The sequence below is a fragment of the Coregonus clupeaformis genome, chromosome 15 (assembly GCF_020615455.1).
Source record: "Coregonus clupeaformis isolate EN_2021a chromosome 15, ASM2061545v1, whole genome shotgun sequence".
In the NCBI taxonomy this organism is placed as follows: Eukaryota; Metazoa; Chordata; class Actinopteri; order Salmoniformes; family Salmonidae; genus Coregonus; species Coregonus clupeaformis.
Window position 1 is genome coordinate 53407456 of NC_059206.1, and position 17165 is coordinate 53424620.

At 41.0% G+C, this 17165-nt stretch overlaps 1 protein-coding gene across 10 annotated transcripts in view; it reads right to left on the minus strand.

Moving 5' to 3' along the window:
* LOC121582719 (alpha-adducin) overlaps positions 1-16601 on the minus strand; it is a 53178-nt gene extending 36577 nt beyond the window's left edge. For 2 of the 10 annotated variants that reach the window (XM_045225218.1, XM_045225217.1), the window contains exon 1: positions 16349-16601. The gene's annotated coding sequence lies outside the window, so the exon portion shown is untranslated. The remainder of the gene's footprint in view (positions 1-16348) is intronic. The other 8 variants (XM_045225219.1, XM_041898763.2, XM_045225216.1 and 5 more) reach the window with 7 other exon arrangements.
* Between the last annotated feature and the right edge of the window lie 564 nt (positions 16602-17165).

Below are 17165 nucleotides of genomic sequence, written 5' to 3' on the forward strand. Positions count from 1 at the left end.
TGGCCAGGCGACCAGCTCTATTTCGAGTCTCATAGCAATGGGTCTGAAAACATTTCTAAAAACCTGTTTTCACTTTGTCATTATGGATTGATGAGGATTTTATATTTATTTAATCATTTTTAGAAGAAGGCTGTAACATAACAAAATGGAAAAAAATTGAAGGGGTCTGAATATTTTCAGAATGCACTGTATCTCCTAACTTTTGCCACACTGAAGGAGGCTCTATGACTGTAGCCTATTGCCGCTTTGGCCAAAAACAAGCTACATGGGCCATTCTCATGAAAAGCAAGAGCAGCAGCATAAATTGTAAAATTCTCTCTCTACTGCAGAAGTCGTGTTCGGATCTGTACGGGCCCTTCTCGACAAGTCAGTTAAAATTACAGATACCGGAGACTCATGACAATCGTATCAGAGCCGACCCAGACCCGTGACATTATTTAGAATTCTGGATCCGGACCCGTACAGATGGATCCGTGAAGACCTCTAATGCGATCTGCTTTATCTCCTAAGGTATTGCACAAGTTGACTGCAGGTATTTACTTAACCCTTTAGACCCCAATAGAATTCTAGAATGTTCCTGTAGATTACTGAGAAATGTCAAGATAAAGCTCATTTTCTCACACATTTCAAACAAACAGACAAAAACAAATAACAATTACAAGTTAACTTAGTTTTAAGGAGCACAACCTCTTCTTTAATATGACATCACATTCGTGTCCATAGGAATAACACTCATTTTGTCTTCCATTGTGTAAAGACCCGCACTTTGAAAAAACGATTAACACAACACAAAAAACCCTACAGTATTTAAAATGGTAAATTTGACTAAATTACTCACCAAAAATGTACCAAGTATAATATATTATACTTATAAATATTATTTACATATATATTTTTTTTGAAATACAAAATGTGACCAGAGGACAATATTCAGAAAGTATTTCAAAACCCACACCAAGTAAGCAATTTGATTGACAACGATTCTTACTTCTGTAACAATGTAAAAATGCAAACAGCTACTCAGAGACCATTTCAAAATGTAGAAAACCTCTCTCAATAAGATTTAGTACAGACCAGGCCTGACAAAATGTAGAAATACAGTGGGGAAAAAAAGTATTTAGTCAGCCACCAATTGTGCAAGTTCTCCCACTTAAAAATATGAGAGAGGCCTGTAATTTTCATCATAGGTACACGTCAACTATGACAGAGAAAATGAGAGAAAAAAAATCCAGAAAATCACATTGTAGGATTTTTAATGAATTTATTTGCAAATTATGGTGGAAAATAAGTATTTGGTCAATAACAAAAGTTTCTCAATACTTTGTTATATACCCTTTGTTGGCAATGACACAGGTCAAACGTTTTCTGTAAGTCTTCACAAGGTTTTCACACACTGTTGCTGGTATTTTGGCCCATTCCTCCATGCAGATCTCCTCTAGAGCAGTGATGTTTTGGGGCTGTCGCTGGGCAACACGGACTTTCAACTCCCCTCCAAAGATTTTCTATGGGGTTGAGATCTGGAGACTGGCTAGGCCACTCCAGGACCTTGAAATGCTTCTTACGAAGCCACTCCTTCGTTGCCCGGGCGGTGTGTTTGGGATCATTGTCATGCTGAAAGACCCAGCCACGTTTCATCTTCAATGCCCTTGCTGATGGAAGGAGGTTTTCACTCAAAATCTCATGATACATGGCCCCATTCATTCTTTCCTTTACACGGATCAGTCGTCCTGGTCCCTTTGCAGAAAAACAGCCCCAAAGCATGATGTTTCCACCCCCATGCTTCACAGTAGGTATGGTGTTCTTTGGATGCAACTCAGCATTCTTTGTCCTCCAAACACGACGAGTTGAGTTTTTACCAAAAAGTTATATTTTGGTTTCATCTGACATTCTCCCAATCCTCTTCTGGATCATCCAAATGCACTCTAGCAAACTTCAGACGGGCCTGGACATGTACTGGCTTAAGCAGGGGGGACACGTCTGGTACTGCAGGATTTGAGTCCCTGGCAGCGTAGTGTGTTACTGATGGTAGGCTTTGTTACTTTGGTCCCAGCTCTCTGCAGGTCATTCACTAGGTCCCCCCGTGTGGTTCTGGGATTTTTGCTCACCGTTCTTGTGATCATTTTGACCCCACAGGGTGAGATCTTGCGTGGAGCCCCAGATCGAGGGAGATTATCAGTGGTCTTGTATGTCTTCCATTTCCTAATAATTGCTCCCACAGTTGATTTCTTCAAACCAAGCTGCTTACCTATTGCAGATTCAGTCTTCCCAGCCTGGTGCAGGTCTACAATTTTGTTTCTGGTGTCCTTTGACAGCTCTTTGGTCTTGGCCATAGTGGAGTTTGGAGTGTGACTGTTTGAGGTTGTGGACAGGTGTCTTTTATACTGATAACAAGTTCAAACAGGTGCCATTAATACAGGTAACGAGTGGAGGACAGAGGAGCCTCTTAAAGAAGAAGTTACAGGTCTGTGAGAGCCAGAAATCTTGCTTGTTTGTAGGTGACCAAATACTTATTTTCCACCATAATTTGCAAATAAATTCATTAAAAATCCTACAATGTGATTTTCTGGATTTTTTTTCTCATTTTGTTTGTCATAGTTGACGTGTACCTATGATGAAAATTACAGGCCTCTCTCATCTTTTTAAGTGGGAGAACTTGCACAATTGGTGGCTGACTAAATACTTTTTTCCCCCACTGTAGTAGCTTACTTTAACAACAATTCAGTGAATACAACAAGTATTAGATAGAGACAGATAAAGAGAGAAGATACAAAACACAATAACTGTTCAGAGACTATTTTAAAAAGTACACAAATTCCCTATAAGATTCGTAGGACAAATTCATGTAACACTGTCACTTGAGTGTTTGCATTCAGCCTACAACATGCCATAAAACTTCTTGAAGCAAGGACCCATCCTACAAAGTGGCACAAAATGTACAAATAGTACCGTAATTTTCGGACTATAAGCCGCACCTTTTTTCCAATTTTTCGACCCTGCGGCTTATATAACGGTGCGGCTAATCTATGGATTTTTACAGCTAACGGCCACTAGAAGACCTCCTAAATCTATGGATTTTACAGGTTACAGTCCACCAACTTTAACTCTATGGGCTCTATGACCGGTCCGCGCCCCCCACCTTTAAGCGGCGGGCTCCAGCAGGAAAAGCTGGAGGCCGGAAAAGAGTGAGTCAGGTAGCGCGCAAAAGTAAAAGTGGAACCGAGAGTGGTACGAGATACAGAACGAGAGACAGAACGAGAGCAAGACAGACAGACATTACGAGAACGAGACAGTTTGTCTCTTTCCCGACAATCCCCTCTGTGCACGAACCCTTACATATGGTAATTAAACATTAAAACACCTGCGGCTTATAGTCCAGTGCGGCTTATATATGTACACATCATTCAATATCATTCAATTTAGCTGCTGCGGCTTATACTCCGGTGCGCCTTATAGTGCGGAAAATACGGTACTTAGATCGAGAAAGATTCAGAGAAAAAAGCCAGAAAAAACATCTAAATGCACCCACACCAAGTAGGCAATTTGATTGTTACAGAAGTTAGAATCATTGTCAATGTAAAAATGCAAACAACTATTCAGAGACCATTTCAAACTGTAGATAACCTCTCTCAAAAATATTTTGTACAGACTAGGCTTGACACAATATAGAAATAGTAGCCTACTATTCAGTAAATTGGATGTGGTGGCAGACAGGTTGGTGTTAAACAGCAGATAATAAAATAAAATAAAACAGACTCCTACAACTTTTAAAAACAACTCCAAAACCCCTTCCACTGTTACTTTAGGCCCAGGCTGTGTGGTACAAGGGTGAATGGTGGGACTTGGGGCAGACGCACGCCATGGAAACGTAGGCTCCCCTCTCAGGTGTGCTCTCCCTCTTCCTCCCCCCTTTTCCTCTCCCTCCACTCTCCTCTCTCCTCCTCGCTTCACATCTCTATCCCTCCTATCATCTCTAACTCCTCTTCTTCCTTGCTTTCTGCTGCTGAGCCCTGAGTTTCCACATCACTTCCCTCGCTTTCACTGACCTAGAGGAACAGACTAACAGAGGGAGAGAGGGGAACAGAGCAACAAATAGGATACAATTGTGGTCAGGAACATCATCTCCACCCAGTCGCTCTTCCTTCCTCAACCATACACATACTCACTTCCTAATAATCCCCAGTAAACAGTATCATGATGCTATACAGCACTTTCAATCAATCAAAATTATTTTATGAAGCCCTTAGTGGCCAGATTGTTTCTCAGTTCATGTTGTGCATATGTATGTCAGACTGCTGGATAATCAGACAGGATAGAGTATACAGAAAGACGTTCGTGAATATGTTCATAGATGGGTCAGAGTATATCCATAAAAACTATATAGGGTACACACACTTCAAGACCCATCGTCAGATGACTTTTCATAGATGGTAAGAAGTCAAAGCATATGGCACAACGGTTTACAGATTCAACACGTCAACTATTATTTATTTATTTAGGATGTTGAAAGTAAAATATTACAAAGATGACACTGTGCAATTTAGCCAATTCTTAATCTATTTCAATGGTTAGCTGGTTGTCTTTGTAGAGAGGAAGTGAGACGATCAAGTAAGTGACGGCGTCGCGAGCAAATCACAATGTTGCCTCCAACTCGTTTTCTTGCCTGACAGATCAACTACAGAGTTCGCCAATGTTAGCTGATTAGTGATTAGTTATGAAGTTGGGCCAGTTTCCAAATGAATTGCATTGGTAGAAACAGGACAAAAAACAATCCACTTGTTTGCTGACTATGTAAACAAATATCACTGCAACTCAATATCATATGCGCTCCACTGCGTGGGCATCTAACCTAACACGACAGCTAAGCTGCCAAATAATAGGAAAATTAGGCAATGTACTAGTATAGCCTATGAATATCTGTAGCTACCTAGCAAACCATTACCTAAAATTGGCCCTTTTTAATTTATAGAATTCATATAATCTTCAATAAATATAGTACCTAACATCTGATTTGGACCGGTATTGACAGTATTGAAAAACCATCCTGTGGCTATTTCCAAATACCCCGGTATATGGTATATACGGTATACCGTCCGAGCCTAGATTCCTCATGTCTTACTCATTGTTAGGAAGACTTATGGCCCAAATCGGATGTTAAGTACTATATTTATTGAAGATTATATGAATCCTAGAAATTAAAAAAGGGCCAATTTGGGTGGAATCAAGTAGAGATCAAATTATATTTCAACAAAATTATGTTTTATCTGTTTCTAAACTAAAGAAATGATTTCAGCACAATTTCAAATGGTGGGTGTCGAAATCCTCTTGTGCTTTTTGAGATGGAATGATCCTAAGGATGTTAAAAGACTGCATGCTGCTCAGTGCTTCCCATGTAATTTGGTACAGTACAGTAAAATCATGAAGCTGAACAAACACAAAAACACTCCCCATTCAAGCGCACAATGCTGACGTTGTTGCGGACTACATGGTACCATCACCACAGATCTACTGTGCCCATTCTGCCACACTGAAGTGTCCAACCATCCCCAAGCTCAGTGGAAACATCATGGCCTTATCCATCCATTCATCAGTACATTTCTACAAGGAATATCAGCTCACCGTTTTACATACATATCTTCTATTTAAAGTCACACTTCCGGGATGTAGCACTGTGCAGCTACTGATAAAAGCTGCAATCATAGTATCATGCTGATTCATCTGCATATTGTACTAACCCCACATCACACAGGTGCCCCCTTCCCACTATTACTCAACAACTGGTGCACAGCTGAAGTGTGCAGGGGTGTAGCATTGACTGTGTTCACTATGGAAACAAAGCACATTACCATGGAAACTGGGAATAGCCTTTTACACTTATGTAATACTATAGCAATCTATCAATTACAGTACACACCAACTCTACTCCAAATGAAATGTGTTATTAACACGTTCCAGACTTGTTACAGAGAACTGGGAATAGAAATCTAATTCATGACTGATTGCACTAGGTAGAGTAGGGACACAGGTTTCTACACCATATGTGTCATCTATGAACCCAAAATGGGCCTAATGTTCTTCTGACTAAAATATTTTATTCAAAATGCACTCTAATCTCTCACTGATGCAATGACTAAATCATTTAGAACCTTCCAATGGAATCAAAGTAATGAATCAATCTGGGCCACATTCCAACACAATGCCTTGGGGGAAACTAGCCTAAAGAGTAGTATTGAATACAGTAAGACGGCTCTGGAGAAATTCTGCAACAGTCCAGATGCTGTCCATAACTTTTTCGTTCTCTCCCAGCCTGCATCCTGACATGAGGCAGAGAGAGAGAGAGAGAGAGACTAATTGTTAGTACTACAACTACTTCTGTCAGAAACCTGCTAGCTAGCGAGCAAGAGAGAAGATAGAGGTTAGGTTTCAGCTTTGCTCTGCAGATGGACCTGAGTTACTGTAGGGAGGGCAGGGGATGGGTCCATTGAGATAAACAAGTGTGTTCTTGACTTTAGATCTCCAATAGCCTCTGCCGAGTCTGCAACATCTGGTTGTTGGCTTTTGGACGTTAATGAGGCGACACTCCATCTTAACTCCTCCTACACATTTACTGGATAGGTCGAACAGTGCAGAAGAGAACCTCCCGACCGTTTCTTTTTCTCTTCTCGTCAAGACCAGTTTTTTTTACACCTGCTACGTTAGATCTCCAATAACAGTAGAGAATGTAATGAAAAAGAACATTTCAGTTAGCTTCTCAGCTTATTTTATTTCAACATCATAGATCATTCTAATGTTTTTCAATTTCATTAGTTGAGACTGCATTTGGCTGTGTAATGTTATATACCCCAACGCTGCACCCCTTTAGTCATGAGGTTGGAGGGAAAACCTATTTTATTGGCTTGTCTGACTGTGCATACATTTTAAGTTTAAAGTTTTATTGTCACATACACAAGTACAGTGAAATGCCTTTCTTGCAAGCTCTTTCCTAAAAATGAAGTAATCAATATCAGTAGCACTAGAAAACTAAGTAGAACAAAAACACAAGAGAAATAGAAATAAGATCATTTTATCACACCGCTTTCAATCAGAGCAGGAAGTTCTGTTGAAAATGTATTTTCATCAATCCTAGTTCATATCCGAAATAGAAAAAAAGAAAACACGTCAGGATAAAAGATCACTTGAGTTAGTTCCAAAAAGATGCCAGTCAAGTCATATTTAGTGAAAGGATTTTGCTATGAGAGGAAACTGAAGTTTTGGTCTCAAACTCACCCTCTCTCACCCTATTTTTCTTTCACTTCATGTGTGTGTTTGTGTGTGTGCCTCCATGTCTGGATGGGTCAGTAATACAAGGCGAAGTCCACTATGCTTCCAGACAGTGAGTGCAGTCTCTTTAACTCCAGAGTGAATGCCTGTCATAGCTGGAATCCATAATAATCCTTCCTTGGGATGTAGGAATCCACTGCCTGACAACTGTTGCCTGTGCCTCAGATAACTAGTGTTCCTAACAGAAAAATGCATTATAGCTGTGGCCCTTTTCACTCATCTAAATGAGATGCCATGAGCATTGAGCAGTGTGTTATGTGTGTCTGTTGCAGTGTTTATATGGCAAAGCCCTGATAACCATCCTTAAGCATCCAATTTGTATATATGATACAAGGTCTGTAGTCATGGATATTGAAGATGGAATTATTTCCATGTGTTTCTGGCTATTAAAATACTACTCTGATTTCACTAAATGCTTTCTTACAGCTGGCGGACAAGTGGTTATCGACTGCGTAATGTCTTTATTGAATACGACTTCAAGTGACGCTATATAAACTAACGTAAAATTACAAATATTTATAATCCTCTGTGCCCTGATAAACCACTTGAAATAGTTAGATGCCATTTCATGTTAGAAGTCTATATTCCAGCATTGATTTGTTTTGAACAGAGATAACAATACTAAGATGGACCACCATCAGTCTGCCATAAATGTCAATGTTCAATGGCATCATATTCAATACATCATATAACAAGATTTTCATCCTCATACAGTGCATTCGGAAAGTATTCAGGGCCATCACTTTTTCCACATTTTGTTACGTTACAGCCTTATCCTAAAATTGATTAAATAAACATTTGTTCTCATCAATCTACACACAATTCCCCATAATGACAAAGCGAAAAGAGGTTTAATTTGTGTGCAAATCTAAAATGTATTTACATAAGTATTCAGGCCCTTTGCTATGAGACTCGAAATTGAGCTCTGGTGCAACCGGTTTCCATTGATCATCCTTGAGATGTTTCTACAACTTGATTGGAGTCCACCGGCGGTAAATTCAATTGATTGGACATGATTTGGAAAGGCACACACCTGTCTATATAACGTCCCACAGTTGACAGTGCATGGCAGAGCAAAAACCAAGCCATGAGGTCGAAGGAATTGTCTGTAGAGCTCCGAGACAGGATTGCGTCGAGGCACAGATCTGGGGAAGGGTACCAAAACATTTCCGCAGCATTGAAGATCCCCAAGAACACAGTGGCCTCCATCATTCTTAAAATGGAAGTAGTTTGGAACCACCAAGACTCTTCCTAGAGCTGGTCGCCTGGCCGAACTGAGCAATCGGGGGAGAAGGGCCTTGGTCAGGGTGGTGACAAAGAACCCGATGGTCACTGACAGAGCTCCAGAGTTCCAATGTGGAGATGGGAGAACCTTCCGGAAGGACAACAATCTCTGCAGCACTCCACCAATCAGGCCTTTATGGTAGATTGGCCAGACAGAAGCCACTCCTCAGTAAAAGGCACGACAGCTTGGTTTTTGCAAAAAAGCACCTAAAGGACTCTCAGACCATGAGAAACAAGATTCTCTGGTCTGATGAAACCAAGATTGAACTCTTTGGCCTGAATGCCAAGCGTCATGTCTGGAGATAACCTGGGACCATCCCTACGGTGATGCATTGTGGTGGCAGCATCATGCTGTGGGGGTGTTTTTCAGCAGCAGGGACTGGGAGACTAGTCAGGGAAAGAAAGATGAACGGAGCTAAGTACAGATATCCATGATGAAAACCTGCTCCAGAGTGCTCAGGACCTCAGACTGGGGCGACGGTTCACCTTCCAACAGGACAACGACCCTAAGCACACAGCCAAGACAACGCAGGAGTGGCTTCGGGACAAGTCTCTGAATGTCCTTGTGTGGCTCAGCCAGAGCCCGGACTTGAACCCGATTTAACATCTCTGGAGAGACCTGAAGATAGCTGTGCAGCAACGCTCCCCATCCAACCGGACAGAGCTTGAGAGGATCTGCAGAGAAGAATGGGAGAAACTCCCCAAATACAGGTGTGCCAAGCTTGTAGCATCATACCCAAGAAGACTCGAGGCTGTAATCACTGCCAAAGGTGCTTCAACAAAGTACTGAGTAAAGGGTCTGAATACATATGTAAATGTGATACAGTGGGGGAAAAAAGTATTTAGTCATCCACCAATTGTGCAAGTTCTCCCACTTAAAAAGATGAGAGAGGCCTGTAATTTTCATCATAGGTACACGTCAACTATGACAGACAAATTGAGAAAAATCAGAAAATCACATTGTAGGATTTTTTATGAATTTATTTGCAAATTATGGTGGAAAATAAGTATTTGGTCAATAACAAAAGTTTCTCAATACTTTGTTATATACCCTTTGTTGGCAATGACACAGGTCAAACGTTTTCTGTATGTCTTCACAAGGTTTTCACACACTGTTGCTGGTATTTTGGCCCATTCCTCCATGCAGATCTCCTCTAGAGCAGTGATGTTTTGGGGCTGTCGCTGGGCAACACGGACTTTCAACTCCCTCCAAAGATTTTCTATGGGGTTGAGATCTGGAGACTGGCTAGGCCACTCCAGGACCTTGAAATGCTTCTTACGAAGCCACTCCTTCGTTGCCCGGGCGGTGTGTTTGGGATCATTGTCATGCTGAAAGACCCAGCCACGTTTCATCTTCAATGCCCTTGCTGATGGAAGGAGGTTTTCACTCAAAATCTCACGATACACAGCCCCATTCATTCTTTCCTTTACACGGATCAGTCGTCCTGGTCCCTTTGCAGAAAAACAGCCCCAAAGCATGATGGTTTCCACCCCCATGCTTCACAGTAGGTATGGTGTTCTTTGGATGCAACTCAGCATTCTTTGTCCTCCAAACACGACGAGTTGAGTTTTTACCAAAAAGTTCTATTTTGGTTTCATCTGACATTCTCCCAATCCTCTTCTGGATCATCCAAATGCACTCTAGCAAACTTCAGACGGGCCTGGACATGTACTGGCTTAAGCAGGGGGACACGTCTGGCACTGCAGGATTTGAGTCCCTGGCGGCGTAGTGTGTTACTGATGGTAGGCTTTGTTACTTTGGTCCCAGCTCTCTGCAGGTCATTCACTAGGTCCCCCCGTGTGGTTCTGGGATTTTTGCTCACCGTTCTTGTGATCATTTTGACCCCACGGGGTGAGATCTTGCGTGGAGCCCCAGATCGAGGGAGATTATCAGTGGTCTTGTATGTCTTCCATTTCCTAATAATTGCTCCCACAGTTGATTTCTTCAAACCTAGCTGCTTACCTATTGCAGATTCAGTCTTCCCAGCCTGGTGCAGGTCTACAATTTTGTTTCTGGTGTCCTTTGACAGCTCTTTGGTCTTGGCCATAGTGGAGTTTGGAGTGTGACTGTTTGAGGTTGTGGACAGGTGTCTTTTATACTGATAACAAGTTCAAACAGGTGCCATTAATACAGGTAACGAGTGGAGGACAGAGGAGCCTCTTAAAGAAGAAGTTACAGGTCTGTGAGAGCCAGAAATCTTGCTTGTTTGTAGGTGACCAAATACTTATTTTCCACCATAATTTGCAAATAAATTCATTAAAAATCCTACAATGTGATTTTCTGGAGAAAAAATTTCTCAATTTGTCTGTCATAGTTGACGTGTACCTATGATGAAAATTACAGGCCTCTCATCTTTTTAAGTGGGAAAACTTGCACAATTGGTGGCTGACTAAATACTTTTTTCCCCACTGTATTTCAGTTATTGTATTTTTAATAGATTTGCAAAAATTTATAAAAACCTGTTTTTGCTTTGTCATTATGGGTTATTGTGTGTGTAGACTGATGAGGGGAAAAAACAATGTTATCACTTTTAGAATAAGGCTGTAACGTAACAAAATGTGGAAGCAGTGTAGGGGTCTGAATACTTTCCGAATGCACTGTAAATCAGGTGGATGAATTTGTCCTTGACCTGAGGGATTACATGACTGTTACCTGAAAGAGTAAGCAGCATTTCTCCTAATGAATTACCCTGTGTTTTCACTGGATAATACTTTGAGCAACCAAACTAATGGAAAACAGTCATTTTCAATAGGAGGCGAGGAGTTGGATTGTTGGCGACGCTACTATGCGATTTGTTACTACAAAGTAGTTTCTAGTGAAAAGCATTCAAACAGTAAGTTCACTATAGAAGGAGACTTAAAAATCTTGTCCATTCCAACTTTGCCTGATTCAGGGTGGCCCAGTAGTGTGAAAAGGCTACTAGTGTCTTCAAATAGGACCTGCTGCTGATTGCTACGCAAATGTGAGGGTGGTGCCTGGGTTAAACAGATGGTGCTGTGTTATTATTATGCAAGAAAGCAAAAGCAGGAGGGACAGTGACTGTGTGTAGCTGTGTAGGATGGCTAAATTAGCATGAAGACTTTCTGGGTGAATTTGGCCCCACATTTTTCCTAAAGTTTAATTCCTGAAATCTAATCCATAAAAAGGTGCTTTGAGGGGTGGAAAGATGTTTGGCATATATTTGGCATTTGCACAGAAAATGATTATTGAGAAATAATTAGTTAAAGTTGTGGTAGCCTATTTGTGAGATTTTGCCCTTACCCAGTCCTCCTTAAAACTAGTCTAAAGTCGAGCCTGTTAGCATGGACATGTTGTTTTCTGCCTCAAAGGAGAAATTAGGGTTTGATTCAAGTTTAAGAAAATATCTTATTTCACAGTACCCACATGTAAGCATTGAACTCCCACAATCATAATCTCTTTTTAGTAACATCTACGCTGAAGCCAACCCTGTTAACATGGAACTGTTATCTGCTCCATGCTGCAGAGTGTAGAGTGTTGTGTTGAGGGGGCAGTGACGGTGCTTGGGGAGGGTTCTCTCAAGGCTTTATCCGTCAGATGTCACATGTAAGAGAGAGTGGTGGGAGATCGCTGTCTGAAGGGAGATTGGTTTGGAAAAAGGCACACTATGAATTTCCATTTTAACCAAATGGACAATAAAGTATTGTAATGACCTCGATATATCATGAATAAAATAACATCCAGTACAGTGGATCGCATTCTCGTATCAAACTGTTTATTATACAATTAGAATAGTATAACTACGCCAAATAAATTGTTATACACCAAATCACTAACTCTGATGGCTATCTCACTGATCCAGGACGTAAGAGAGAGAACAATTAAGCATGGAAATATAACAGAACCTGCTGTGCCCAGCCCCCGGCTGTTCTACCAACCACAATTAGGCCTGGCACCGAAACATTCCAGACATTCCTTTGATTGGCAGACAGCAGGGGGACTGGCCTGCTGGACCCCGCGAAAGCCTGAGTAACTGGTAAACGTGCCATGATAACCACACAACAACAGGATGTCAGAACACAGGCACACATAACTGTCCAAGCGGGTTTCTACATACAGGATCTATTCCATAGAAATATAATGAATGCCATAATGGGTGGACTGGCAGCAATTTTGAGTGTACCCATGCCTGGGTTGAAGATGGGAAGGTTAAGACAATGTAATAATTCCATGCGGAAGCATTCGAAAATATATGTAATTGTTTCTTTTTTATCATGTTACCAGTGCCGTTGCTTGATTCTATAGGATCCGCATTGAAAACATGACCAGCGGTCGGGGAATCCAGTAATAAAGTGCCTGTAGATTATTTAAAAAACGTCTAAATTAATAGAATGACAGTAAAGCAGTTATGCTATGTTTTCTCTGAGTTGTTAGCTGAAGTTCACTACGATTGTGTTAATTTTTCACTTTGATGGCAAACTTTGTGCTGCTACCATTCACTCCCAGTCAATCCAAATGCAGAAGCTGGTCCCTTGTTGAATAGTGGCACAAAGAGTTATGGGATATTAGAATCCTCGTCTTAAGTTGTATATTTTGAACCTAGACGCATGCCAGGAAGTAAAAGCAGGAAATGTAACGTTGCCCTTCAAAAATTACATTACAAAAAAATTTACATTGCATGAGTCACATCAGTTAGCATAATTTGAAAGAACATTCTAAATTACCATGACAATCCAGCATCAGTTGATAGAACATTCCAAAAGCAGGAAATTATTGCATCACAATACCAGGCAGCCATTGTGAGTGTACCAATGACTTTACCAGTCAAATTGCCAGAGTTAGAGGTTCCAAGCCCATTCTATTCATTCTATTATCTATTTTATTATTCTATTACATGGACAAACCCTGTGTCTTATACATAGATAGCACCACCATCATTGGTGTGATCCTGAGTCTATGTATGGGCCAGGGACTAAGGTATGACCATAACTCTATTCTTCTGAATCCTGCTTACAAGAAAAAACTAAAGCAGGAAGCACCAGTGAATCGGTCAATAAAGAAGTGGTCAGATGACGCAGATGCTAAGCTACAGGATTGTTTTGCTGGAATATGTTCCGGGATTTTTCCGATGGCATTGAGGAGTACACCACATCAGTCACTGGCTTCGTCAATAAGTGCATCGATGACGTCCCCCCAAGCCATAAGACTCCTGAACAGCTAATCAAATGGCTACTCGGACATTGTCGTCACCCCCCCGGCCTGCCCAGCGAAGGAAAGACCCCCTCTGAAAAAATATTTTTCAAAATACAATATTTTTGTGAGGGTGTAGTAGCCCTTTAATTAAATTGCACACCTAGCAAGATACTGTTTGGGTAGCTGTGTTTCTGTACATGTCCTACATGTGATGGCAGAGTTCACAAAACAAATGCCCTCCCGATTGATACAAACCATCACGATATCATTCTCCCAGGTAGGCCTACTTAGCAGTCAACATTTAACTGGGAAGATTTTTGGGGAAAGCCTTTAGAAATTTATATTCTAAAAGTGCATGATGACTGAATTGAGTATCGCAAAGATTCAACCAAGACTTCGGACCAAATATTTTTTTATACATGGTTTACATATCCATTGTTGCCTTAGGTTATACTGGTAGATAGAAGTTGAAACTTATTTTCTACCTACCCTTACTGGCTACCAATGTTTTTCTGTGAGTTGCTCCATGCAACAACCAGTTGAGAGCTGCAATCTCTTGCTGCCCGCTGAAACTACGCTGTGTGTGGCGCGCATGTTAACATACAGTATTTCACATGCTTTGCATTTGTGTGGGCTACTTTTTGCATGATTTCTCTATTGTACTACAACTTCATAATTGATAGGGTGTATACCTCCACCACACCACTTTGATAAGCATCAAGTGGGGATTAAGTGAGTATACGCAATGCCCACTGAAGAAAATGTGGGTATACGGCGTATATCTGCATATAGCGTCCACTACACCACTGAGTGCCACTGGGCTGGATTAACCTGTTTTCCTTGAAACATTGTAAATATTAACCTAGTTATTCAAATCCGTTTTTAAAACATCCTCTTTCATGAGATCAGAAAACATTGTTTCTTGAGTCTAACACAAGAACCCCCCCTTGCTGCAGTACACTGACAAATCTTGCACGCTACACACTGAAACACTGCCAAACGTTTGCACATGGAGAAAGGAAGGAAAGAGAGCGAGCGAGAGAGGGGGAAACAAACTTAAAACGAGGAACACATTTTAATCATCATCCACACTGGGGTCAAGGGTGTGGGTTGGTGTACTAAAACAAACTGATCTTAAAAACAAGTGTGCGCGTGTGTAGCAGCTAGCTCCAATCCAATGGGTGTTCCTCTCATTTCAACAAAATAACGAAATCCAGGGAGATACCCCTCCACAGGCTGCTAGCCTAGTCTGTCTTTACCACTCCTCATACAGGGAGAGAAAGGAGGAGAGGGAGCGGAATTACAGCTCACTAACTGACTGGAAAATATATATCTACAGCTAGCAGGCTAAAGAAGCAATAGTTTAGTGGAATCTGCTCTGATCTCCAGTATTGCCCTAAAATCAAGAGCAATCTGCATTCCAGAGATGGCATGGTTTAGCAAAACTCTATGCAACAGAAAACGAAAACAAGTGTTTCTTATTGGACAAGTTCATGTAGTCCCTCCATGTTTCAGTCAGTTTGGTTACGTTTGGTGCCCAATTAATAATACCCTTATATCGGCATGTCAATGACAGTGTGATGACACACATTAATTCGCCAGGTCAGCACAGAGCCTCAGACATCCCTGTTCATCCTTTGAACGACCCTTAATGCTCTTACCAAGCCTTTCACTGACTATTACACATGATGGGATAACACTGTACCGAGAAGGACTAAGAATTCATCTCAAGGCATTTTTCATAGAAATCCATAATGCTTCCTTATCCTTTGGGTTGTTGTAGCCTGGCAAGGCTGGATTGTCATCATTAGGAAAAAGAATAATCAAACAGTCTCTTGGGAGATTGGAAGCTTATTGGATGATTGCTCAAATAGACAATGAAAAAGATGGGATGTTCAAAATCAAACATGAAATACTTCATAATTGTTACAGGGCACAGGGAAAAACACGTGCATAAAGTTATGCATGGTTGAATTAGGCCTACAATAACAACACACCAGCACAGTTAAGCGTTACAATAACATCTGGCTATTAGCAATGACTGACTCAAAGGTTTGAAGGTCTCCTACTTCCTTTCCTGTGCCATTCATTATTCAGGCCTACTGTAAACCGTAAGATACTATCCTATTAGAGGCCCCATACAGTTCTCTAACAACATTGCATAATACTGCACTCGATATTGCATAATGTTATGATAAATATATCATAATAAACACACCAATGCACTAGTTTAACCTAAACTCAGTTTCCTGTCCCACTCCTGCGTTTGAATTAAGACTAGGTGGGTGATGGGATTAGTAGTAGCCTACAGTGCCGTTGTTGTTACTAAACCTACTAGTAGGCCAACACAACTATTCAGTCTATAATTCACTATTGCTACAGTTGATTACAAAAAAAAAAAAAAATGTCGCACACGCCCCTCTGCTAAGTCCATTGGTGACCCCTAATCAATTATGCCAACGTTGTAGCGACGCTGCTAGCAAGTTCGCTACATATTATACAAAGAGAAATGAAAGAAACGCTTCCATAATTTACATGATCTCGCACCGGCTGGATCGTACTACTATTTAAATAACATTATCGGATGCAACTTACCTTCGTTTATTTGAAATATGGTTGGAAAGACAGCACCTTCTGGTTGAAAGCGAGCCTGCTATTTTCACAATTTTTATCCGCTACGCTTTCAAAGGGGTCTGCTTCTGCTTGTAGTTACTGCGACGCTCCGCCCACTACCGCCCTCTCACTTGGGTTAGTGCTAGCTGGAATCCTTGGGACGTCACTACCCTAAACCCTAACCTTACCCCAACCTTAACCATAACCCTTACCTTAAACATTTTAAATTTCAACTTCAATGGGTAACGTCAGAGTTATGACGTCCCAAGGATTCCGGATAGCATGGACCCTCTCACTTCGGTGCGGTAAATGCTGGCGCGTATGTATCATTGGTTGTGGTCAAAATCCATTGCTGCACATGAAAGCAACAACGAACCTGGTTGGAGGTTGAAAGGCATAGGCCTTCTACTTATAGGAATGTACGGAGCCACACAATGTTTTTTATTATTGTTATCCTTAAAGACATATAACAGTATAGCCTATTTAACATGAATGTGCATAAAAAGCCAAACCTGATAATAAGTCACAGAAGATTAGCCTATATTTATAGGTATCCGAATGCCTCACATTCCTCTAAGTTGGGGCATATGTGCTTTAGGCATAAATGGTCATTGTGTATATAGATAATTAATTTAATTAATAGTAGGCCTTCTTTGATAGACAATAACATTTAGTTGAGAAACTCCCCCCTTTAATGTGTCCATTGCATAAAATAGATGGAAATCATGTAGTCGAATACACTCTCACGCCACCTTGTGGCATTGTATGGAAATACAGGCTGACACAAGTCTTTCCCTTC